We start from the raw sequence: 26,379 nt of genomic DNA, 5'->3' as shown, positions 1-26,379 counted from the left end.
GCTTCGCCTTGGAGCGCGGGAAGCAGCAGCCCCGTTCCCAAAGCCCCAGGGTCCTTCCTTCCGTCCCCACCGTCTGAGCGCCGCCGCTGCGGCTCCTGATAGGCAAGTTCCGGGCTCCTCAACGGCCGACACCCGGGGCAAATGTATGTCCAGTGACGTCAGGAACCCCACCCCCCCACCCCCGCCGGCCTGCCGGATAATGGAACATGTGCATTGAGTCGGCCGCTTGCTTCAGGAAAACGCGGTAGTATGATTCTCACATCCGCTGGAACGGCGCAGAGATGGGAGACAGCGGATTGAGTCGAACGGATCGCAGAGGCGGGCACACAATGGCGGCACCCACACAGGAAGGTGAAGTTGACGTCTTAAATTCATACTTCTCATTTCAAAGCAGCAGAACTATTCTGGGAAGGAGCGGTAGACTTCCAGGTGAAATGACCATCAAAAGGAGGAGGTGTTTGATGACAGGGCAGGTTCATGCACAGACGGAGGCAAACTTGCATCAGTGGGTAGAGGGGAGAGAGGGGCAGGCAGATTGGGGCAAACACAAAGAGACGGTCAGATAGATGATTAGACAGGAGCACGGACACAGACAGAGAAGCAGGTACTCTAGCAGCAATGAGTTCGGCTGTTGCTGACACTTCCTTGTGAATACTGCTGATGTGCCTGTGTTGCTGCTGCAAGTAAATTTTTCATTGCACCTGTGCACACATGGACATGTGCACTTGCGCATGTGACAACAAGCCCAACTTTGAGTTTGAACATTAATTTGAACAGAACACCTGCCATAGAACAATATAGGGAGAGTGAGTGAAATGGGATGGGCGGACTTTGTATTTGATGGACAGTGATATACAGAGGAGTGAATTACCTGGTGACATAGAGAGATGAACACATTGTGACAAAGTCGCCACGCGAAGATGCACGAACAAGCAGAGGCAGAGGCAGCAACACTCACGGACAGAGGCATGGTCATGCACGGACTGAGGCAGGAACACTCACGGACAGAGGCATGGCCATTCACATAAAGAGCCAGGGACGCTGACAGACAGAGGTACTGGCATATTCAGGAACATGCATTGCCAGAGGAAATAATGCACAAAAGGAGAGAGGGAGAGAGAGAGAAAGGCAGGCAGACATGCGCATATACAATTTGAGGGACACGTTTCCACAGATCAGGGGAATGGGAAACACCCCACAGAAAGAGGCTTGCACACTTGCACACAAATGGACAGAAAAACATACAAACCATGGCAGTCACAAATAAATTCTGAAGCTGGCACTCGAAATGTCAATAGGTGGATAACTTCCAGGCAGGTCTGAGGCCACAGAGAAACATCCAGAAATATTGAGGAGCTGCAGATGCAGACACAGTTAGAGGCAGGCAGTACTCAAGATATAGACAGGTACAGCACAAGAGGGATAAAGGAACTCTGAATAACAGAGACAGGGACATCCACTGACAAAGTCAGGGACACTCAATGACAGAGAAAGGACCACTGAATGACAGAAGCAGAAACACTCAGTGACAGAGGCAGGGACACTCATGAACAGAGGCAGGGACACTCAGTGACACATTCAGGAACATGAAATGACAAATGCAGTCATGCACTGGCAAGAGAATGGGAGAGATAAAACGTCAGTCAGACACAGGCACACACAATTTTAGGAACAGTTACATATACAGTCAGGGGCAGAAGCAGCATTCCACAGAGAGAGAGATACAGGCACTTTCTCCACAGGTGGACATACAAAATTGTTAACCAAGTCAGTCACAAAAGAATTCAAAGGCTTGCACTCTCAATGTCACTGGTGAAGCACATGCAGGCAAGGTCATTCCAACTTACAGACACATTCAGGAATATTCAGGCTGCTGCAGTTGCAGATAGAGTCAGAAGCAGGCAAAACTGAACATATTGACAGGCATAGCACACGACCAAGAAGGAACACTGACTGACAGAGGCAGGGACATTCAGAGACAAGCCAGGGACAGTCAGAGACAGAAGCATAAGCACTGTCCAACAGAGGCAGGGGAAATCACTGATGGAGGCAGGGACACCGACAGAAAGAAGTGGGAACACTGATGACCAGAGGCAGGAACACTCAGGGAGAGAGGCAGGAACACTTAGAGACAGAGACAGGGGCCCTCAGAGAGAGAGGCAGGGACCTTCCCAGACAAAGAAAATCATACACAGGCAGGCAGGAGCATGGGAGAGAGAGAGAGAAAGGCAGGCAGACACAGGCACACACAATTTGAGGGACAAGTGTACACAGAGTCAGGGGCAGTGGATGCACTCCACATACAGTGGCATGTACACTCACACATATGGACAGGTATAAATGCAAACCATAGTCTCAAACAATTTCAGAGGCTGGCACTCTCAGTGTCAGAGGTGGAGAGCTTAAATACAGGGTCAAGGCCACAGAGACACACCCAGGAATATTCAGGCAGCTGCAGATGCAGCCACAGTCAGAGGCAGGCAGAGCTCCACACAGAGACAGGCACAACATAAAAGAGAAGCAGGAACACACAGAGACAGAGGCGGGGTCACTCACTGACAGAGGAAAACATACACAGGCAGGCATGAGAAAGGGAGAGAGAGAAAGGCAGGCAAACACAGACACACGCAATTTGAGGGACAAATATAAACAGAGTCAGGGGATGGGAAGCACTCCACGGAGAGGCAGGTACGCTCACACCGAGATGGGCAGACATAATTGCAAACCACAGCAGTCACAAACAAATTCAGAGGGTAGCAGTCTCAATTTCAAAGCCAGGCTCACGCCAACTCAGAGATACACTCAGGAACATTCAGGGATCTGCAGATGCAGTCACAATCAGAGGCAGGCAGAACTCCACACACAGACAGACACAACACAAGAGTGAGGAATTAATATGACAGAGACAGGACACTGACTGACAGAGGGAAGCATGCTAAGATGGAGGCAGGAACAATCATGGACGAAGGATATCATGCACTGGCCGGCACGAGATAGGGAAATAAAGACAAAGGCAGGTAGACACAACTTGAGGGACAACTGTACACAGGGACATCAGAAGCAACCCGCAGACAGAGGCAGGGACGGGGCAGGGTCAAACACAAGTGGGGGCAGGAACTCACAGGGAGGGAGCACGAACATTCAGGGATGGAGGCAGGAGCACTCATAGGGACGGGTAAGCAACACACAGTGAGGGACAGGAACACAGAGGGAGGGGCAGGAACAGCGAGGGGAGAGGGACAATCACAGGGAGTGGGCAGGGACACTCACAGGGAAGGGGCAGGAATACTCACAGGGAGGGACAGGTTCACTCACAGGCAGGGGACACCAACATTCACGGGGGGGGGGTGCAGGAACACTCACAGGCAGGGGACAAGAACACACACAGGGAGGTGGCAGGGACACTCACGGAGAGGGGCAGGATCATCTCGAGAACACATTGTTCCCACGACATCCAAAGGAGATCACGGACACGGCAACTGAGAATCATCTCAATCTCTTTCGCTCTGTCCTTTTTAGCCCTTTCCTTCTCAGTTCGACTCTTTCTTGCTTATCCTTTGTCGCACCTTCTCAGTGTCTGACGCTTTCCCTTGCGCAGTCTCTCTCTCCTTCTCTCGCTCTACCTGTCTGACTTTATATCTATCTATCCATCTATCTCTGTCTGTCACTCTCTTCACCATCCCCCTTTCTCATTACTAAGCCATCCGTGGAGTCGTGCTGGATGTTGCTTGAACCGTATAATTGTCCCCTGTGATATTCCTACCCCAAGCCCCATGTTCCCGGGTTCAAAGACCCGAAAGGAAATCAAGACCCTGACGTGACGCTGTGGAAATTGCAGGATGTATAATTTCTCACGATAGTCCCTGATTCCGACAGCGGTAATACAGGGTTCAGGGGTTATGAGAGCTGACTATTCGCCTGTGGCTGTGGACAAAGGGAGCATTGACGTATACTTTAGCCAGCTCCAGCTGGAGGCAATCCTCACTGGATCATTCACTATTTCGCTTTGCAACAGCAGACCAGAAAGCTGGATGACCCTTCCACCAACCTCGTGGTTGCATCACAGACCTCGTGTCATCAAATTTCCCCGCGTCGAAGTAACGGGCCTGCAAGAAATTCCAAAACCAACACGTGTCAATTGATCGTGCGATACAGATCGGGGGTTCTGGGAGAAATCATAAAACAGAGTCGGACGCTGTTACTGAGACTGATTCTGGACCAGTTCCGAACCTAAACAATTCAGGGCTTATGGTCGTTTACTGACTCCGAGATGCAGAGCCTCCTTGTATTCAGAAAGGCAGGTGAAAGAATTTGCCACAGACAGGACCACCCGTCCCAGAGATATGACTTCAGGCACACGAAACTGAGTGAGAAACTGAGCAGTGACAGGAATGATGAGCTCCCAGCGGACAGACAAAAGGTGACTCAGTGGGCAGCAACATCGAGGATAGAGCACGGTGTGGGTAATGTTAGGTCATAGATTTCCGTTGAAAGGTGGTGATTGAGTGGGGAAAATCATGTACAAAAGGGACCCGCGTGTGTGAGAGGGAAGAAGAGAGAGAGATCGAGCGGCACAGAATGGTGAGACAGAGACAGCTGGTGGACAGAGAGAGAGAGAGAGGAAGGTTTCAGAGGTGAATGGTTAGACTGCAGGTGTGTTGAGACCAGACAAAGGAAAGAAGAACCAGGAAAGGGGGAAGGGAACAGAGAGTGGATAGAGAATTGTTGAAGTAAGAGAATTAAGAGTAGGTGAGTGGTGATAAGTGTTGGATAGAGAAATTTTGTGCTGCAGGAGAGGAGACAGACAGGGAATTAGGAAATATACTGTTGGAGACGGAGAGGAAGGACAGAGTGTTGGGGATGGTCGAGGGAGGGCGATAAAGGGGAATGGTGAGGGGGTGTAATCAGGGCCGGGAAGTGGGAGCAGCGGGTACTGCGGAGAGAAAAGGCGAGAGTGGGGAGAAGGAAATCAGGGGAGCTGGAGGGGTAAGGGAGAGTGTGTCTATGGGAACGACTGAAGTTGAGGAGGTGGGAAGTGAAGGGGAAGGCAGACGGAAATTGATCGATTTCAGCGTGTGATTGCAAGAGGGAGTCGGGGAGAGTGCGGGAAGGAAACCAGTGGCAGGAAGAGGGGAAGGAAGTACCGGAGGAACAAAAGCAATAGAGGGCAGAATCACTTGGTATGACAAGGTATGTGTGTGTGTGTGTGTGTGTGTGTGTGTGTGTGTGTGTGTGTGTGTGTGTGTGTGTGTGTGTGTGAGAGAGAGAGAGAGAGAGAGAGAGATTGCGTGTGCAGGAGCGGAGGGAACGGTTAAATTTGGGAAGTGTTTGGTGTCGGAATCACGGACTGTAATGGGAAGAGGTGTGTGTGAGAGAGGGGGACAGGGGGACTGAATGAAGAGAAGACAGGGAGAAAGAGGGACCGTCAGTGGCTGAGATAGAATTGTGTCTCCTCTGCTCCGGTCTCTGCCACTCATAATCCCTATCCCACCACCTCATACGTTTCCTTCCTTTCCCTCTCCTCCCTCCCCGTCTCCTTTCCTAGCTGCACATTCTTCCTACTGTTCTTTGTCCGGCTCCTCCATCTGCACCCACCACCGCACCCCGTCTCCTTCAAATTCAGGCACACCCAGGTTACCAGGCAGTTACTCGGTTTTATTCCGTTGGCCGGTAATGGAAGTTAGTGCTCGAGAGTACAGCGGCGGGATAAGATCAGCGGGACCGCGCTGCAGACAGCCGGCAATGGGGGAATGGATTCTTTCAGTACCATTACCTCACCGTCCTGACCCTCTCTTTCTTGTGATATCATAGCAACCATGAAGTAAATGATCTTACAGCAGTGTTTCTGTTCAAAAATACATTCAGCGGCCACGCAGAGATCAGAGAACCATATAGACACGTGCCTATTCCCCTTCCCTTTTGAGCAGTGATGTGTGTAGTCACCAGCAGAAATCTAAACATTATCACCAGCGCCTTCATCGTGTTGCACCGAACTCAGAGTCCGGATCAGGATGCTGGAGCAGAAATGTTCTGTTTGTGATCCCCGAGCGTTTTCTGCCTTTCTATTGAACCACACGGGGAGGAACAGTGAAGTAACCCTCAGGAAAGGCGCCTCCTCCGTGTGTGAGGAGCTCGGCGCAGGAGGAAAGTCTGTGAACCACGAAACAGGCTTGCGTGGTTCAGCCACGCCCCAGGACCCAACATAGCAGGTCATCAATAATCATGTGTCAGGTACCCACAGACAACTCCCGCCGAGCCACCCAGCAAAGCCATCGGGACAACTTTAGCCAATCCACAAGTTTGCTCTTGGTTCAGGACCCGGCACTCACAAACTCATTGATGTTGTCAAGTTTTCACAGGAGGGTAAATTAGGCCCACCGACTGGCTGCCTTCTCCTCCATGACACTGGAATGTGAGTGTAGAGCAGCCCCCTTTTCATTAAGCCGGCACCATTGGTGGGTTTGGTTCCTTGAAGCCAGAGCCATCACAAAGGGACTGTTTAACAAATCGAGCGCTGAGTCTCGAGTGAACCGAAATGTTGGCATCAAACGTGAGAGCTAGTTAATGGTGATCTGGTCAATCAGTACAGAGCTGTAAAGCAACTTCGGAATTCTGCTTATCTTTCCATGAAAAGCGTAACATCTGCAAACAATTGCCAGCGTTTTCTCTGCTCGTGTTCAGATTTGCAGCATCTGCCGCACTTTGAGTGCTGGGCAGGTGGGTGTTGTTTGGTCTTAATCTCTACAAAGGCTGCACTTTAATTACCTTTCTAAACCTACTTTAGCGTAACAGATGCACGCATTTCAGATCATAATCGACGGGTGACAGCTGAACTGAACACTTCTCATTCCAGCCTGGATATGCGGGGGCAGAACGTTTCATCAAGCATCCGCCGTTTCCTCACATTGACCTGGGCAAAAGTCCCAGTTCCATTTAAGGCACCGGGAAATGAATTGAATAAATCTCAGTGTTGGTGATGGAGGTCGGGACGTCTTCCCTTCCTGATCCGATATGAAGTGCAGACATACCAAGTTCATGGAAACCTGGCTGAGGAGAGATATTAAGGTTTGGTCAGGAAAATGAAGGAAATTTGCGTCTCGTTTAAGCAGCTGGGTACGAACGAAACCCTCTGTGAAAGTAAGAAGTTTAATACCATGTCAAAGAGGGAAATCATCAGGGCAAAGGGAGGACATGATATGGATTTGGCAGGCAGGTTTAAAGATAATCCCAAGAGATTCTCCAGTTGTATTAACAGTAAAATGGTGACGAGGGAGAGACTCGGGCCTCTTGAAGACCATCAGGGCCGCCTGTACGTGGAACCGCAGGAGATGGCTGTCATTTTTAATATCCACCTCCTCTATATTTACTGAGAAATAATATCATGGATGCCAATTAAATAAGGGGAATAAATAGTGAGGTCTTGGATCATATGTGCATCACGAGGAAGGCGGTAATTGCAGCCTTGAAGCGCTTTAAGGTGAGCAAATCCACAGAGCCTGACCAACTGCACCCTGGATCTTATGCGATGCCAGGAGTGGAATCACGGAGTCCCTTGTGGAGCTATTTGCTTTGTCGTTAGTCAGTGGTGAATTTCCAGAACACTGGAGGGTGGCTAATGTTGTTCCATTGTTCAGGGAGGGTTGCAAGGACAGACCAGGAAACCACAGGCCGGTGAGCCTGATTTCAGTTGTGGGGAAGCTACTGGAGGGAATTCTGAGGGAGAAAATCAACCATCACTTGGATAGTCAAGGCCTGATCAAGAATAGTCGGCATGGTTGGGTGCGGGGGTAGCCATCTCTTACGAATCTTTTGGGAGTTTTTCGAAGAGGTAGCTAAAGGAAGAGATGAACGTCGGGCAGAGGATGTGGTTTATATGGCATTTAGTAAAGGCTTTGGCAACATACCGCATGGTAGACTCATCTGGAAAGTAAGGTCTCATGGGATTCAGGGGTAGTTAACGCGGTTGATTCAGAATTAGCTCGTTGATTGGGAGCAGGAGCTGATGGTTGAAGGTCCATTCTTCGACTAGAGGTTTGTGACAATTGGGGCTCCGCAAGGGTCAGTGGTGGGAGCTTTGTTATTCATTATGTATGTAAGTGATTCGGATATGAACGTACCTAGCACGATGAGCAAATCTGCTATTGATAATAATTTGGGGGGCTTGTTGATAGTGAAGCAGGTTACAATGAATAGAAAAGATATCGTGATCAGTCACGGAGAGGGGCTGAGGAATGGCAAATGGATTTCAACTGTGATGCATTTTGTACATTCAGACCAGAGTAGGACTTAATACAGAGAATGACGGGACATGATGATTGTTGTGTAACAGAGGGACCTGGGAGTACGAGTGCACAGTTCGCGTTTAGCATGCTGGCCTCCATCGGGTTCAGGAGTAGGGTCATTATGTTTGCAGTTATACAACTCGTTGGTGAAGCCTCACTTGTGTTGTTATGTAAAGTTTTGATCACACTGTTACAGGAAAGACATTGTCAAGCTGGAGAGGGTGCAGAAGAGATTTAAGAGAATGCAACCTGGACCGGAGGGCCTGAGTTATAGGGAGAGGTCGTCTACGCTGGATATTTATTGCTTGGAGAGCACGAGAATGATGGAAGACCTCATGGAAATTTACAAAATCATGAGGGGTGTGGAGAAGGCGGAGGATCATTGACCTTTCCGCAGGGCTGGTGAGTCCAAAGCAAGACGGCACAGATACAAGTTACGAAAGGAGATATTTAAAAGTGACCTGAGAGTTTACATTTACACAGAGATAGCAAGTGAGGACGTAGAATGAGCTGCTAGTTAAAGTGGACGAGGCGAGTACTACTGCAAACTTTAAGAGTCATTTGGAAACGGAAATGGAGCGGGGGGGCTTGGAGGGTTATGGATCGAACGCCGGCAACTGGGACCTGCAGGGAGGATGTTGTGGTCAGCAAGGACCAGTTGGGCCGAAGGCCCAAGAGGTGTAAATTTGTATTGTAGGATTAGCGCTGGCTTGGGCAGTATCAGGATTGGGAACACTCCTGTTGGGGAATTGTTTCTTCACCTTGGCTCCCTTAACCCCGTTCAACATGGTTGGTAGGCTGGGATCTGTAGGGTCGCCATAATCAGTGGTAGAATCAGAGTCGGTGTCCGTCTGAAAATCTATTGAAGGACAGTCCCTTGCCAAAAATCTTCCTCGTTTGTCTGTGGCCTTAGAGCCCTTTCCCTTCGACTAAGCCGCATCCTGCTTCGGAACGAAATAGGGCCATGGACTTGTCCTGTGGGCGGGACTTGGATAGCAGTCGCTGGTGGTAAAGGCGGGACGGCTGGCGGGCTAACAGCATTATATAGGGGCGGCAATGAAACCGGGGGCTGGGTAGGGGCTGTGGGTCGGACCATCCAATCCTCCTCCTCTTCGTCCGTATCATTACTTTGGAACAACAGGGGCACGCCAGACATGTCGGGGGGTACCTCCACTTTATCCTTACTACTTTTATTTTTATTTCTGCTCTTCTCCTTATACACCTCATTTACCTCTTCTCTCTCCCTTCTGCTCTTTCCAGCATCGTGGTCTCCGCACTGAAACTTCAGGACTTCCGAACTCTTAGGATTTCCCTGTTCATAACAGACACTAATTCCCCTTCTGCGCGCAGTATGTTCCCAGCTAGCCTGCTTAGATTTATTTTTTAGGTCTTCGGACGTTTTTCTCCAAGTGGACATTAATAATTTCCATTTTTGCCCTGTATTCCGCTCCCAAATTGCCTTTTCTGCTTTTAGGCATTTATATACGTCCCACGTTCCCCCCAATGGCCATATTTCGTTTCCCAATTTCTTATTGAAGCATGCTGATAATTTACGGAAGTTACTCTCGTTCTTCGGATCGTCTTTACATAACTAAGATAGTGGGGTATTGGACCCAGACTTATCGAGAGTTTGTCCAATTTTTGTATTCTACCCGATCGGACGGTACGAATCGCTACGATTACCTATAAGATCGGTCTCTTTCCTTCACTCACTTCAGGTTCCTGACCTTGCCGTGGGGGATTTCCCCTCTTCAGAATCTGTCTAAGGCAGGGTGGCAGTACTGGAGAACCGATCTCAGAACTTTGAGCTCAAAACGTTGAAATTCGCAACTTAAAATCCCAAACCCAAAACTGGGGACTCGAACCCCGAACAGGACGTAACTTAACTTAACTTAACTGAACTTAACTTAACTGAACTTAACTTAACTTAACTTAACTTAACTTAACTTAACTTAACTTAACTTAACTTAACTTAACTTAACTTAACTTAACTTAACTTAACTTAACTGAACTTAACTGAACTGGGGACTCGAACCCCGAACAGAACTTAACTTAACTGGGGTCTCGAACCCCGAACAGAAATTAACTTAACTGGGGTCTCGAACCCTTCCTTACCTGTGGCACTCGGACAGATTCGCGAGGAGTCCTTCAGAGGATTGTCGGTAAGCGAAGGGATCGATCAGGTGTCCGACTGCCTGAGAGGGATCAAGGTGAATCGTACCTTGTGGGCCCGTCCGTCTCAGGTGACCGTTATCCCCGTCGGTCGCTCACGCCGCTTCCGAAACCTTGTCTTGGACTCCTGGCTGGCTCGCAAAATTGTCGTCCCGAAATCAATTTTCCCTTTCCGTCCGCTGTAAGTAACACAGTGCCATAAGGTCGATTCGAACAAATACCTTTATCAACAGTGCACCGATAGGAGAATTCTCTTCAGCACTCACGAAGAGTCGCTTCTCGAGTTCTCCCAGAACAAAAGGCAGACAGGCATTTATACAGGATATGTCACGCACATCCCATGCAAACGGCGCCGTGAGTTTCGGTCAAGCTATAGAGATCCCGAGACAGCTATCACATCTTTTGTCTTAGTATAATTGAGTTATAATCAAGGCTTTCAAAGGCAGGTATCACCCTTCATTGTTCAGACCAAGTCTTCACCTCGATGTTAATTGCACAGTATCGCCACCGTCTGACATATCGGAATGGTTCGTTACCCTAAACAAAGGCAGTTAACATACTTAACATTCCAACCTAACTAGTGGGTCAGCAGCTTGCTCGTCATTACTAAAGAAATATAAATGCATATATATATATATATATATATGTTGTTTGCCAGTTATAGGTACGGTTGCAATTCTTATCCCTTCACTTCCTCACCAGGAAGAGTGTTTGAGGCTTGATACAACTTCCCGTTTCCCAACGTATCCAATATCTTTTCAAAGTTGGCCGGGGGGGGGGGGGGGGGGGGAGAGTGGTAAACGGTTGTCACGTCAGACGGCCGGGTGGCAGACCACGGGGTTTTCCAGACGCCCGTGTACCGACGGTACTTTTCACGATCATTTTCAACGTCGACATGGGTCTCTTGGGCGACAACGATATACTTCAGCGGATGCAAATAATGACCTCAGGACCCTATCTACCTCTGTTGTTCCTTTCAGTGTCCTTTGGGCATGGACACCAAGATATCCATAAAGTGACCTCTCAAGGTTCTTAATCAGTGAGGCAATCCCACCTTCGGCGGTTTCGCATTGCAGATGATATCACTCACATTGGCAGCGATTCAAGAAAATCTCTTCTGGACCCTCTATGGAATATTCACAGCCGTTGTAAACTAAGCGATCAGATATATACACAAACGTACAATATTGGCCGACGTTTTCATGAAGTCTTCATGACTAAATAACGTTTACCCGCCGTTACCTTCTCTGCAATCAGAAAAAGATGCAGCACACCAGAAACTGTGCCTTCTGGGTCCGGGTTGTTAATTTAAAGAAGTAATCAAGATTACCATTTCGAAACGGGGTTTACGCGGGGATGAAATACCACATAAACTATGCACTTGCCGATTTTGAGGGGACAGATTCCGGTGAAAAGTGATATTATTTCCTAAACTATAGAAGACAAATTTGTCTATTTTTCTTCAGAACATGTTTGAATTACAATGAACAGAATGTTAGGGGATTTTCAAAATTGCAACATCAATGGAATTGAAAAAGATACTTAAACTGAAGACAACCAAAAATATAAAACTTGAACCCACACACATACATCCGCACTCATCGGAAAGAGCGAAGGGCACCCAGACGCTCCAGAGGTCACGGGTAATCAGACTGCCTGCGTAATTCTGCATTCCAGACAAACCCATGAATGTATCAATCCCCTTTTTTCAAGTATTGACCTCCCCCGCTTTAGAAATAATCAAAGACTCAGTACCCGCAAAATTTTCCCCAACAGTTTCACAGACTCGGACGCTCTAAGAGAAAATAACCACTTCCTTTCCGTGTTCAATTTAAAGAGTCGATTATTTCAAACCATGACCTGAAATTCCACATTTTCTCACATCAGGTGTCGTCAGCCCCCACTCGAATTCTGACTTTGTTGCAACGAATTCGGACAAGATGTTGACTCTGGTGGGACTTGAACCCAAAACCTTTGAATTACTTGGTCATACATTATTAGAAGTCCAACACTATTAATTGCGCTACAGAGCCCACAGGTGCCCGTTTTGGTGCATGTAGATAATGTTACTGAAAAAAACAGCGGATTTCGTAAAACGCAGATTCGCGTCCGCTGCCTTCATTCGTTCACTGACGAAGCGACAAAACCAGTCCCACAGTTGCCCTACTATTGTAGCACCGGATTCCTCGATAACATTTTGCAAACAATTGATCGGCACGATTCTCCGATGACGCAGCAGCATTTTATAGTCTGCCCAGAAGAGCGGAGCGTGCGTGTCTCCTCTTGCAGAGGACGCCGCACAGTAAATCTTCTCCAGCGCCGCTGGACATTCGGTGAAGAGCCCATTAACACACTGCCAACTCCTGCACATTGACTGCAGAATTCAGGAATCCTTTCAATTCCTGCAGGGATAAAAATAAGATTCAGAACAGAACCCACAATGTGTCACTGCTGATGGCCCCTGTTCTTAGACTGAGCTGCAGTGTTTTCCCTTTCTCATGAAACTCCAGTTAAAATCTCTGAATCGATGCACATCCTCAAATATTTCCCTGAAACAGGCATCCTGATGCAACATTTATCAGCTGAAAGATGGAAATGGGCAGAAAATATCATGAAGTGAAGATGGGCGACTGATATTCCGTTAAAATGGATGGAGATACCAGACTATTGAGCAGTGAAGGTAGCGGAAGAACCGCAGAGGAAGCAGCAAATTAAATTCACTCGGCTATGACTGTCGTAAGATGGATCAAAATAGAGGAAAATAACAGAGGGAAGCTGCGATGGCCGAGTGGTTAAGGCGTTGGATTCGAAATCCAATGGGGTTTCCCCGCTCAAGTTCGCACCCTGCTCGCAGAGGGTTTAAGGATACAGTGAATTTTCACACCGAAAACATAGGCTGAACATCATCTGCTTTTGCTGTTAAATCGATTGCCTTCCACTGTTCCACTGACGCGTTTGAGTCGGCACGGTAGCACAGCGCAGTTACAGCGCCAACAATCAGGGTTCAATTCCCGCCACTGTCTGTCAGGAGTTTTTCCGTTCTCCCCGTGAATGCGTGTGCTCCCTCCGGGTGTTCCCCATTCGTTCCATCTTCCAAGGTCGTTCGGATTGGGAGGACGACATGGGTGTGATTGGGCGCCATCTCGTTCGACCTGGAGGACCAGTTACCGTTCTGCATAATTAATATTCAAAGGCATGTGGGGGAAACGAGGAATCAACCTGTATTCACTGGGAGAGAAAATAACTGAAAACTACTTGATTGCGAGTAAAGATGTCGGAACATGTTTGCCAAGCCCAGGGTAGTTGTAATACCCTCGAAACCGTGCTTTACATCACCGCCTCATTCAATTGCAACCCACCGTTTTATCGCGTAAAGTGGTTCGCTTTCGTTACGCCACCGAAGCCAGATGAATTGGACCCGGGTTCGATCCTCACCTCATCCTGTCCGGGTGCGGTGTGTAGTTCCGCCATTGACTATGTGGGTTTCCTGCATGTTCACCGGTTTCCTCCTGTGATACAAGGAAACATGGGTTGGAAGCTTAATTGGCCACCGTGACGTGTCCTTAATGTGTTGCCGATGGATAGCATCTGGGTATCATTGATAGGAATTTGGGACGAATAAAAAAAGATTGGCTTATGTTGGTGGTTAACGTTTCTTGCGGACTCTTGTGGCCGGAAGGCTTGTTTTCCTGCTAGATCCCTCCATGCCTCCGTGACTTAATCGCTGCAAGGTTCACGTTTATGCAGCGCATTTTGCTTTATCAGCATCACAGTCAGTGGGAGAATATTTCAGTAAATCACCGGGGACCCATTAAATGAAAAACAAGCATTATCAAGAAATAATGATTGAAATTACAATTCGTGTCCAATTTCCATTCCAATGCTTATTGTTCATGTTGAAATATTTGAACATAAATTGTTTAGAAGACATACTCCTGATCAAACGTGGAATTGTGCTAAAATAAATGTGAAAAGGAGATATGATGTGTGGAGGGTGAGGAAATTGAAGTTTCAGAGCTCTCAGACGTCATCGACACATGGAACCTCACTGTCTTTGACCAACAGCAACCCGGAATTCCCTGGCGTCAGGCAGCACCACTGTTTCTTATATTTTTATGTTTTTTTCCAATCTTTGATTCCATATGATCCTTGAGATTCCAATTACAAATATAAGTTCTAGATAATCCACATCCCATACAAAATGCATGTAACGATTCAACATTCAGCAAGGTCAACACCATTTCAAGCTCTCACCTCTGAGGGAATGGTGATTTGCTGTTTCAGCGTCTCTGGAAGTGTAAAATGTCAGGGAGAAAACCTTAGCTCATCGTACCTGGGTGGGGTCGAACCACCAACCTTTCAGTTAATAGCCGAACGAGCTGGTCCATTGCGCCACAGAAACAGCTGATGACAATGGTCATCAACGGACAATCTCACGGTGCAGCGACACAAATCAAAAACTTAATTCCGTTTCCTATTCTGCGCTTTCCCTGCTCATTGATTTAACAAGGTGTCTGTCCCTTTACAACGCTTACCAATCGATGGATTAGAACCAATTAGAATTAACCATTTAATATCCCGTGTGACGGCCTCTCAACGAATCGTGGTTCTCTCTAATTTCCTTAAATTAACGAGTTGGTTATATTTGATTCAGAGAATCGTCTCCTCTTGTTCCCAACAGAACTGCAAACCAGCTCAGTGTCAGTTAAAAGAAAAAGTGAGAGCGATGAAGAGAAGGGAAGTGTCAGAGATGGGCCATGTGAAGGTGGAACAAGGTGGAAATTGGTAGAGATCGGAATGAAAGTTCTGACCTCTGTGTTAGGGAGCAGCACCAATGCAATCTTCGATGTACTGAAACAGAGTTGGGAGGGGGCTCAAGCGGGCCTGAAACAGATCTTTATTCTCCTTCTTGTTTCTAGGATTCAACGTCTCAAATAGAGTCGTGAAGTTATAAAGCGCGGTAAAAGGCCTTTCTGCTCAATACGTCCTAGATAAGGAATATAAAAAAAAACTGGCATTGTCCAATTTTCCTGAGTTGGGCCCATATTCCTAGAAACATTTCCAAACCATGTAACTGTCTTAATGTCTTTTAAATTTGTCCTTGCACCCGCCTCTCCACTTCCTCTGGCAGCCCATTCCACACACACACACCACCATCTGTGTGAACAATTTGTCCATCAGATCCCCTTCAATCTCTCCCCTCACCCGAAACGTATGCCCTCCATTTACAGTATATCCAACCCAAGAAAAAGAGACAGTAACAATCCAACTTATTTGTGGCCCTAGTGATTATATAAAACTCAATAAAGTCACTCCTCGGCCTCCGAAGCTCCAAGGGAAAAAAAACCAGTTTATCCAGACTTTCCTTATAAATGAAGCTGTACGGTGAAGGCAACATCCTTGTGAATATTTTCTGCACCCCTTGCAGGTTAACAACATCTTCCCTGCAGCGAGTTGACCAGACTTGCACACAATTCCCATGTGCGGCTCAGCAACTTTATGTACAGCTCTAACGTGAAGTCCCAACTTTTTACTCAGTGCCCTGACTGATGAGAGCAAGCGTGACAAACATCATTTACACCAACCTGTCTGTCTGCGTCGTCAAATTCCGGAAACTATGTACTTATACTCTGAGATGTCTCGGTTCTTCAACACTCCACAGGGAGCTCTCATTTACTGAGTAAGTCCTACCCTGGTGTAACATCACAAAATGCGACATTTACCAGCCCAAAATGTGGAACTCCACTGGTCACAACCTTCCAATAAACAATACAACACTCCACTCCCGGACACCGACTCCTACCACCACGCCAATTCAGCATCCAATTGACTCGTTATAACTGGGTCCCATGTGATTCAACCCTGCTGAACAGCCTACCACGCGGGACATTTTCAAAGGCCTTTCTGAAGTCAATATTCCTATAAATGTCCACCGTTCTCCCCTCATCGATCTTTGGGGTCATCTCTTCAAACTTCAATAAAATTCGTGAGGCAGTTTCCTCGGCACAAAGACGTCCTGACTCTCCATATTGAGTCTTTTCCTTCACAAATGCGGGTCGATCGTGTCTCTCGGAATACCGTCAAGTAACGTTTGCATCATAAATCGCTTCACCGGCCAGCAGTTCCCTGGCTAATCCTTGCAGCGTTTCTGAAGTAAAGATTCCAAACCAGAAATCCTCCCGTTTTCCGGTAGCTTTGCCGTGGTCAACGACATTCCAACAACTTCTTCCCGGGCCCGAGCAATTACTGTTTTGTCTTTCCACAATGTCAAGCCCGTTGTCAGGCCCGGGAATTAACCACCATTATATGCTTTAAATCTCCTAGTGCATCTTTTTTTTGTCATGTGGATATGATTGAAGACATCACTATTCGCTTTTCTGAACGCCCCAGCTTCCACATTCTTCTCCATGGTAAATACCGGCAAGAGATTTCCATTTAGACTTCTCCCATCTCCCTTGCGACTCCACACAAAGATAACCTTCGTGATCCTTAAATGGACATTCTCGTCCTTGTTACCTTTTGCTCTTAATATACAGAGAATAACTAAGGATTCTCCTTGACCTTTCCCACCAAACCTATGTCATATCCTATTTTCGCCCTCCTGATTTCCCTCTCAAGTGTACTCCCGCATTCCTTATGCTACTCGAGCGAGTCGCTTCATCCCAGCTGCCGAGACTTCATTCATTTTCCTGACGTTTCTAAAACATCAAACATCGATCACTAGTTCTGACAGCCTTAACCTTCATTCGTAAAGGAATTGTGAGCTTGATTTATTCGACCGGTAAATTCTTTGTATCGACTGGTAAAGACTTTCTCATTCTTTTCCCATTGATAACTCATTCTGTTCCTCACCGCTGCTGATATAAAGAGCTCAGTAGTACGGACTGTAACCCACTAGGATAAGATTTGGCCGAAATGAGAACGTTTAAGATCAAAGAACGGGGCCGAAGGAGAAGACGAATTACATTGTCAGTCGCAGTTCTTTGTAAAGAAAATAAAACATCATATCTATCTATCTATCTATCTATCTATCTATCTATCTATCTATCTATCTATCTATCTATCTATCTATCTATCTATCTATCTATCTATCTATCTATCTATCTATCTATCTATCTATCTATCTATCTATCTATCTATCTATCTATCTATCTATCTATCTATCTATCTATCTATCTATCTATCTATCTATCTATCTATTTCTCTCTCTCTCTCTCTCTCTCTCTCTCTCTCTCTCTCTCTCTCTCTCTCTCTCTCTCTCTCTCTGTTACTGAGTGCAGACATCCATATCCAGCCAAGTCACCATCTGCTGGTAATCAGTAAGCGTCCAGTTGTTCTCCGGAATCGCAGAGTTTCTGAGTTCCCGGCATGTTTTTCAGTCCTGTTCTGTAGCTGGGTCTATGAAGAGCATAGATAAACCGAGGTGCCCTCGTGCATGAAACCACAGAAGATTAGCAGTAATGTGTATTAAGTATTTGGGAAACCAATTAGCAGATTGTCGTTTTTGCAAGGGGATTGGAGATCAGAACAGATAAATTCATTTATTACAATTGCATATGTTTGTACAGTTTTCCTCTGTTGCATCGTGACGTGTATGCTAGCATTGGTGGCGGCTGAGAAGGCATGGACTAACCAAACTCCCGGGATAAACGTGCGTGCTGAAAACAACAGCTGATGAAGTTAAAACTGGACTGTTTAGAATACATCATGAGGGGTGGCTATTCTGTCCCGTGTGAGGTTCCAATGGACAATGACTGAAGAGATGTTGAGATGTGTCCTTTTGTCGGAGAGAAACTGTTGAGGAAAAATAATTTCAAGGTTGATGGTTTAAAACTGAGGTTAGTTTGAAGATCTTGACGCACCATCGTTGCTCTCTGTAATCCTCCATAATGCAGAGTTGTGGAGATTGACACTGGACTATTTGCAGAGGACATGGATATATATTTCTGAAAGATCAAGGAAATCGAGGCTCTGTGGAACTGGAAAAGAGCAGAAGTTGGGGCCTGGGGCAAAGCAGCCAGGATCATATTGAGTGGCCGAGCTGTTGGCTCCTCCCGCTGACGTGTCAACTGCAAGGTGCGTCTCCGAATTCTCTTATCCAGCAAGTCGTGAAACCAACGGGACCGAGCTCCCGGTGAATATTTCATTTAGGACATGTCTTAAACTGTCGTGAAATCTCTGTTCCCACACTTCATTTAAACAAAAATGTGAACAAAACTGACACCGCCACGTGCGCAAATGGCACAGTGGTGCGAAGATGTCACAGACTCTCCTCTCCAAAGTTCCTTCACTGATCACCGCCCGCACTCTGAGTCCGCTGCATCTGGATTCGCTGTCATAATACAGCGCTGTGAATTTTCAACTTTTTTATCCACTCAAACAGCTCCGGTCCTGTTAACTGGAATTAATTGACGGCGATTGGAAAAGTCAAAATTACAGATGTAAAAATCAGCAGATGTGAGGAATGGGATTCGACCCCACGCCCCCATTTGGAAACCAGAACACCCCCGTTTCAACGGAAGGACGTTCATGCCTTGAATCTGGCGCCTTATACCACTCGGCCACCCTGACAACCCTGCAAAACCCTCTTCACATCCGACAGAAACGGTTTTGTTTGAGAACAGACCAAAAGCATGTCTTGATTAAAGGTTGGGCAGGATAGTTTGAAACTGAAAACTGTCCTTCCTAACCTTTATGCTGTTTTATTTTATATTCAGCCATCATCTCACTGAAACATTTCACATGAGATACCACAAGAATGGGAAATGTGAAAGCATTACCAGGTCGGGCCAGTTATTGCAAACGTTATTCAGTGGTCAGCAGTGGCCGGCAGGTCCAGATTGCTCGTTATATGGTGTCGGGGGGAGGAATGAGATCCACTGCCATGTCAAACACTGGGCAGTGAGACCTGGTAGTCAGCAACTTTGTTCACCCTCGAGCCTTCGACCATATCCCGCTCACTTCTGCCGCCTGCTGCCAGTGATCTGCAACAACTGCAGGTGCAGAAACAGACCAGAAAGTGTCTTGAGGGGAAGGACAGGGTCACAACGTCCGAAGAAGAGGGAACAGGATCAGGGGGCAGCTCATGCTCTGGGGAGGACTCTGTCAGAACTGCAGGCAACATGACTGGATGTAGTGCAGAGACAAGTGAAGGATCAGAAATCATCACCACCTGCACGACAGAGACAAAGTCAAGGGTCCAATTTACTCTCAGATGGCCAAGTGTCCTGTGTGTCTTTAAACATTTCAATTCCAGTTTGGTAATGAGATGATTGACCTGAAAATCTTGATCAAGTTCGAAAAATAATGAAGTCGACACAGAAAACTATATGACTTGTTTTGTCGGAATATAAATAGTGCACCTTCCCTCCACAAAGGAAGCCGCAGCCGTATAATAGGCCAACCTGCCCTCGCGTATCTGTACACTTGAATACGAAGGATGCACGTTCTTCCAATAGGTAGAGCCGACAGGTAGACCTGTTGCTGGTGGTGTGAAGCTTGGGGAGTCCTGGCTGTGCGTTAGAATTATCAGCTGTACTTGTCCGTCTGGTCCCTGTGTCTAAAATTGTGAGGGCTGCGAGCAGGGTTCGAACCTGCGTGGGGAATCCACATTGGAGTTCAAGTCCAACGCCTTAACCACTCGGCCACCACAGCCCTGCCTGAGTTTCCTGTTACACTGTATCGGAGCTACGGTTGTTGAGCTTTAAGAGCGGGTTTAAAATGTTTTGTTTACAGCAAGTGAGAGAGAGCAGTGAAGAGCGTGAGTCATCGGTTCGATACGAACAGAAGTCTTGTGCCGTTTGCAGATGTATTTCTGCACCGTTAGTTCAGAAGGTAAGGGTGGAGAGAAGTCATTGGCTTCTGTGCCGAGAGTGAACGAGGTTTCCACTTCATTGATTAAAGTGAAGTTCCCGGCGCCGTGAGACACGGACTTTCATTCACAGTGAAGCAGGCGATTGTGTCAGTTCAACTGCTCAAGGCAGTGTGATGGGCAGCAAAAGTTACGGCCTCCTCGGTGTTTCAACCGTCCCGTTCGATGTTCAACATTGCGGTAAATTCCATTCGTTGTTCCACTGGATTCCACCATGTGAGTGATTGTGAACGATTTGTTCTCGGTCATTTCCGAAATATCTAAATATCTGCAGAATGGGTAACGACGTGGTGTCACGATGAACGACACCCTGGCTGAAATCTTTGGAACATTCGTCAGCCGGTCATAGGAGAATCGACAACTGGGCGTATTTGAAGCTGTTCCCCACAAGGGCGGTTCCCCACATGGTTAATTTACTCGAGGTTCATGGAGTTGTCAAACCTTTGCTGATTTGAGTGATATGATGGCCTCACACACACTGGGTGGAAAACCACTCCCCATGAAGATCGCCTGCACTCTTTGAAATCGATAATTCTTTGCAAACAGTTAGACACAAAGTAAACAACGTGAAATAAAACGAAACAGTTTTCTTTGAGAAACAGCGGACTGGTGTCTGATATCATGGAACTCAGTTCACACACGAGACTCCTGCAAAAGTGGCCCCCTGTTCTGTTAACTGAACTGATTGGAAATATTCACCAGCAATGAAAGCTGTGCTGGAATTGTCACTTCCATCTGAATATAATGGGACTGTGTTAGTTCATTCAGTTATGAATTCTTGATGTTGAACTATGACGGTCACCATTTCTTCGGAGTTCAGCGAAATGTTCGCCGACCTTATTCAGACCAAAAAAAGATTTTAATGGAGACTGACAGGGCAGATGTTGGGATGTTTTAACCAGTGAGGGTGTCACAAACAAGGGGACGGCACTCTAAAATAAAGAGCAGGTCACTTGAAACTGAGGTACCTAAAATGTTCTTCACGCACAGGGTGGTGAAACTCATGAATACTCTGCTCCAGCGGGTAGTGGAAGCTGGATCATTGGAATTGTATGAAGTAGGGTGGATGGAGATTTGTTGGATCAACAGTAGAAGGGTTTGGATAAATGACCCAGAAGAAGAGTTGGGACCAGGATCAACTGGCTCAGCTCTGTCTCACATTCCGCTCAGTTACCTCAATCGTTCTTTCGCTGAACCTGCAAGTCTTCCGCCACATCACCGTCTAACCTTCCTACTCCTGCACTGTCTGTATTTTTCTGGTTTTCGATCCCTCTCTGTCTCGCAGCTTTTCAAGCATTCTCATTCCCCAGCGGTCCAACCCGCCATTGCCTCCTGCCCCCGGGCTGTGACTGCATTCATCGTTACCATCAGTAGACTACTGAAGAGTTGGGAAACAACGGATGTGAATATGAGACGGGAGAGTTAGAAAAGGCTGAACCATAATCTCCGACAGTCTAGAGGACCAGAAGAAGATTACGAAGGGCGACAGGACGAAAAGAATTGTAAATTGAGGAAGACGTGATCTGTGGAAGGACAAGTTTGTTCAATGGCCAAAGCGAGGATGGGGCGAGGTAAAACTGTCGGCAGTGGGAGAAAACAGAGAGGGAGAATCTAGATTTGAAATGCGTAACTGTCAGGAGTGGGATTCGAACCCACGCTTACTGTAGAGACTGCGACATAAACGCAGCTCCTTTGACCGCTCGGGCATCCTGACGAAGACAGATAGCGACGTGACTAATTTGATTACTGCAGCCAATGAAAAGATCAAGGTGCACTGATATTTTCAGGGGTGGATTCGGAGAAAATATTCTTCTTCTTTTCACCCCGGTGCAACATTTTAGAAGCACGTGATTAATTTCTTGATCGACGGACGGGCAGAGAATAGAAGGAAATGGGCCACGTGAAAGCAGATATGGCGTTGTGGTCTGAGAAGATGTGATGGGTGAAGGTCCTCTCCATGGTTCTCTCCTGTTCTGCAATGCACAGAACAAGTCCCCACTTCTGGTGTCATCATCAGATAGATTATAGCTGTTTGACATTAACTAACCGAACTGATCCTTCTCAGAGGTTCACAGCACGACTGGGCAAGCAACAGGTGACCAACACCTGGCTTCACACCTCGGACTAAACCCCGCCGTCTCCATGTCCATCCGTCCGTCGCCGACTGCCATCAAATGTAGCCTTGCTTCCGGAATTGTTGCAAGCGGGCCTGGCAACACCGAACGTGTCCATGAGGCTCAGACCCCGAGAATATTTCTGAAGGAAGGAAAACCTGTGTTTAAGATCCTAACCCGATGGTGATGAAGGTTCACTGGGGTGTCTCCTCCGTTGCGATCTGACCTGCTGAATGTGCAGCACATCCCGCCTTCCCAGCAGCAGCTGCTCCCGACAGTTTGAGGAGCTCCACTCCGATGTTTATGAGAAGGTTTGCAGAAATATATCACAGACAAGACACATGAAATAAAGTTACGTGAAACGAAAAGGCGGAGTGACCGAGGTAAACACGACGAGGGACACTGCGCGAAGTCGATGGTCTTTAAACGCGTGTGTTTGAATCAGATGAGACAGTTGTGGTGGAGGGAGTGAGTGACAGAATAGAAACAAAACCATGTTGGTGAAAAGACCATGAAAGAACTCGTGCGCCCAAACTTCTGAAGACTTCGCCTCAAACACCGAAGTCAGATGCCTTATCCATTAGGCCACACGGTCGCACCCTGTTAGAAACGCCAAGAGAAAGAGCTGAGAAACCTGCAAGGGGACGATTTCCTGCGAGAGAGCGAGAAGGAGGGACGCATTTCTCACGCACGGAGAGAATTAACCGCTGACAAGAGTTTCCACACGTGGAATGATTCCGCGATGGAACTGAATGTACTTGCACACTGAACATTGTTTTCATCCCCTTTGGAAAGTTAGAAAGTTCACTTTTCCTGCCCCGCCCCTTCCCGCTGACAGATACAATGCGGTCAAGTTGGCTCCGTGAGATGTACGGAGTGAGCTGCTTCAAGACCGTAATTAATTGTGAGTGGTGAGGACCACTTGAGCGCAGACATCACGTTCCCTTCTCCGTGGGTCATCTGTACCAACACGCGGTTCCTCTCATTAACATCACCAGTGCTGTGTATCATCCTACGCAGTTGATCAAGAAACGAGTGAACAGAAGTATATTTAAATCTGTGCAGCACCAAGAAGAGTCACGAATTAAGAATCTTTTGTAACAGAAATAAGTGAAGTAAAAACGATCTAAATCTGAAACATAATATGTATAAGGATGAAATTTGGTTACAAATCCTAAGAACATTGAGAAATGTAAATTGTATCATTATTAAGGATCTGCACATTTCCGTCTCTCGCTTCTCACACAGAAGGGATGTAACGGACGGAATTATATACAGATCTGGTTGGGAACCAGAAGTCAGTTTGCAGAGGGTTTGCCTGCGTCAGTCCCAGGAAAATGTGTTCTGAAGGTGAACAGCCACCTCCCCCGGCTGGAAGCGATTCCATGCCGGTTGCATCCTGTTACCTTCTGCTCCCACCTCGTTTAGTGGATAAAAACAGTTGGTATCCATGTTCGTACCGCCAAAGGAAGTTGTAAAAGACCGACTATGGATATTTTGCCCATTTTATTTGACTTCTGATGACTTCTCCTGAAGCTGTGATGAGATCAAACAGAAAGAGCGGAGGTGACGGGATGGGTTTTGAGGTGTTGAGAATGGAGGCGAGGAAATATTCAGTAAATCAGGCGGAATCGTTACTGCGGAGAATCCGTTTCTGGATACGGTGATAGAATGTTTGTAAGTAGACGGAGCAGCGAATCTGGAGCAGAATCTGAAGCAATTCCCTCACCAGCAGACGAACAAGAGAAGTTAATGCAAGAGGCATCTCATTGTCACAGCTGTTGGACGGCGCGGGGGCTCCTTGGCTTAACCGGCCAAAGCGCCTGTCTTGTAAACAGGAGATCCTAGGTTCAACTCCCAGCGGAGCCTTTCATTTATGGGATAAGTTGCCGTGTGATAAGGCGGGTTCCATGCAAGCACCGCCGTTCACGCACCTCCAAACATCAAACAAAAAGCAACAGAACAAATAAAACGCCTCCAAAGCGCAACAGGTCTGTTGGTGTCTGCGGATCAAGAAACAGGGCGAGCAGTTCAACCAGATGACTTTTCCGACTACCTTCTCTCCCGTTTCCTTGCGTTTTTGCTGTATGGTGTTAGCTTAGGGTGACAATCGTTTGCAAACGCGGCCGTGTCCTGCTTTGTGACCTTGTCCTGGTCCTGTTGACAAACGATCCCACGTCGCGTTGCACAGGTCTTTTCGGCTCGAACTCCGACCAGTTTGCTGTGTAGTTCAAGACACGGCAGAAGCAGCGCTGCAGATATGTTGGAATACATCATGATATTGAATTTTTCAAGCCCATTTGTTTCGTTTTTATATGGGCTACGATCACAACTACGCACAATCTCCACAGCAACTCATGACTGTTCTTCGGCCTTTCAGTGAGATCATTGACCTTGGCACCAATGCTGAATCATCGTCATGGTGATTTGTGATTTCTTTTTCTGCAAAACATTTCTCAATGCATTTTTAATCCTGCAACGGGTAATATTGGGTGCAGTAGGTTTGCACCCAATAACAATAGTGGGATTGGAACCCACGCCTTAGTGGAGACTTGAGCCTTAATCCAGCGCCTTAGACTGCTCGGCCACACTACCACTACCAACGCTCACTGATTGAACATGTTTATCTTGAAAGTTCTTATACCCTCCGTGTTTGATTTGAAACTATTTATCCAAGATACAGTGTTTGAGGCTTGATGCGGCTTCCCGTTTTCCAATCCATTCAATATCTCTTCAGAGTAGACCGGAGACGGAAGTAGTAAATGGTTGTCACGCCAGCCGCAAGGGTGGCAGACCATGAGGTTTTACCAGACGTCAGTGCAGGGACGCTAATTTTCATGAGTACTCTCAGTGTCGACATAGGTCAAAAGAGTGCAACTCACACATTTCCAGCGGATGCAAAGAGTGACCTCACCACTCTATCGACCTGTGTTTTTACGTTCAGCAAGACTTGTGCATGTACAACAAGATGCCCATAAAGGGTGCTCTCAATGTTCCTCATCTGAATGAAGCGATTCCAGCTTCCGCAGCTTAAAATTGCAAATGAAATCACTCACATTGGCTGCGATACCAGAAAATATCTTCTGGACCTCCTCTGGGATATTCACAACCGTTATAATATGTGCGAAGAGGTAGGTACAGAAACGTCCAATATTGGCCGAAGTTTTCGTGAAGTCCTTCTGATTTAATGACGGTTACTCGCCGTTGCCTTTACTGCAATCAGGAAAAACATGCACCACACCAGAAACCGTTCCGTCTGCACGGTTCTATCCATTGCCCTCTCAGTGTAGGTTTTTAATTCAAAGAATTAATGAAGATTACCATTTCGAAACGGAGTTTCTGCGAGGATTGGGAACAGCATAAACTGGGCACTTGCATATTGTGAGGGGACAGGTTCCGGGTCAAAAGGTGACGTTATTTCCTGAATTATAGACGACAAATTTGTCGATTTTTCTTCAGAGATGTTTGAATTACCATGAACAGAATGCAAGGGGCTTGTAAAACCTGCAACATTAATGGAATGGAAGAAGTTGAGTGAACTGAAGACAACCAAAAATATAAATCATTTACCTACACACAAACATCCGTTCACATCGGAAAGCCAGGAGAGCACCCAGACGCTCAGTCATTTAACGCTGCAGTCCATCCAACCTCGTTATCATATCAGCCCCCTTTTTGTCAAGTATTTATCTACCCCGTCTTCGAAATAATCAAAGACTTAGTACCCGCTGCAATTTTCCCGAAAAGTTCCAGACTCAGACGCGCTGAGAGAAAATAATCACCTGTTTTCTGTTTAAGTGAACCCACAACCTTTTGAGTCGCTTGGTCACAGATTTCTCGAAGACCAACCCGCTTCACACTGCACTACAGAGCCCCAACCTCCCCATTTGGTTCATATAGTTAAAGCTGCTGAAGAGAGCATAACATTTCGTCAAACGCA

General features: G+C 46.9%; 2 non-coding genes across 2 annotated transcripts; one reads left to right on the top strand and one right to left on the bottom strand.

The window, feature by feature from the left end:
- Window positions 1-13,228: 13,228 nt before the first annotated feature.
- Window positions 13,229-13,310, top strand: trnas-cga (transfer RNA serine (anticodon CGA)). Its single transcript has one exon. It is a non-coding gene; the product is annotated as a tRNA-Ser (tRNA).
- Window positions 13,311-20,026: 6,716 nt separating this feature from the next.
- trnas-uga (transfer RNA serine (anticodon UGA)) lies at window positions 20,027-20,108 on the bottom strand. Its single transcript has one exon. It is a non-coding gene; the product is annotated as a tRNA-Ser (tRNA).
- Between the last annotated feature and the right edge of the window lie 6,271 nt (window positions 20,109-26,379).

The sequence above is a fragment of the Pristis pectinata genome, chromosome 32, assembly GCF_009764475.1.
Source record: "Pristis pectinata isolate sPriPec2 chromosome 32, sPriPec2.1.pri, whole genome shotgun sequence".
Lineage (NCBI taxonomy): Eukaryota > Metazoa > Chordata > Chondrichthyes > Rhinopristiformes > Pristidae > Pristis > Pristis pectinata.
The sequence above is the reverse complement of the archived record's forward strand: the minus strand, read 5'-3'. Positions and strand labels throughout refer to the sequence as shown.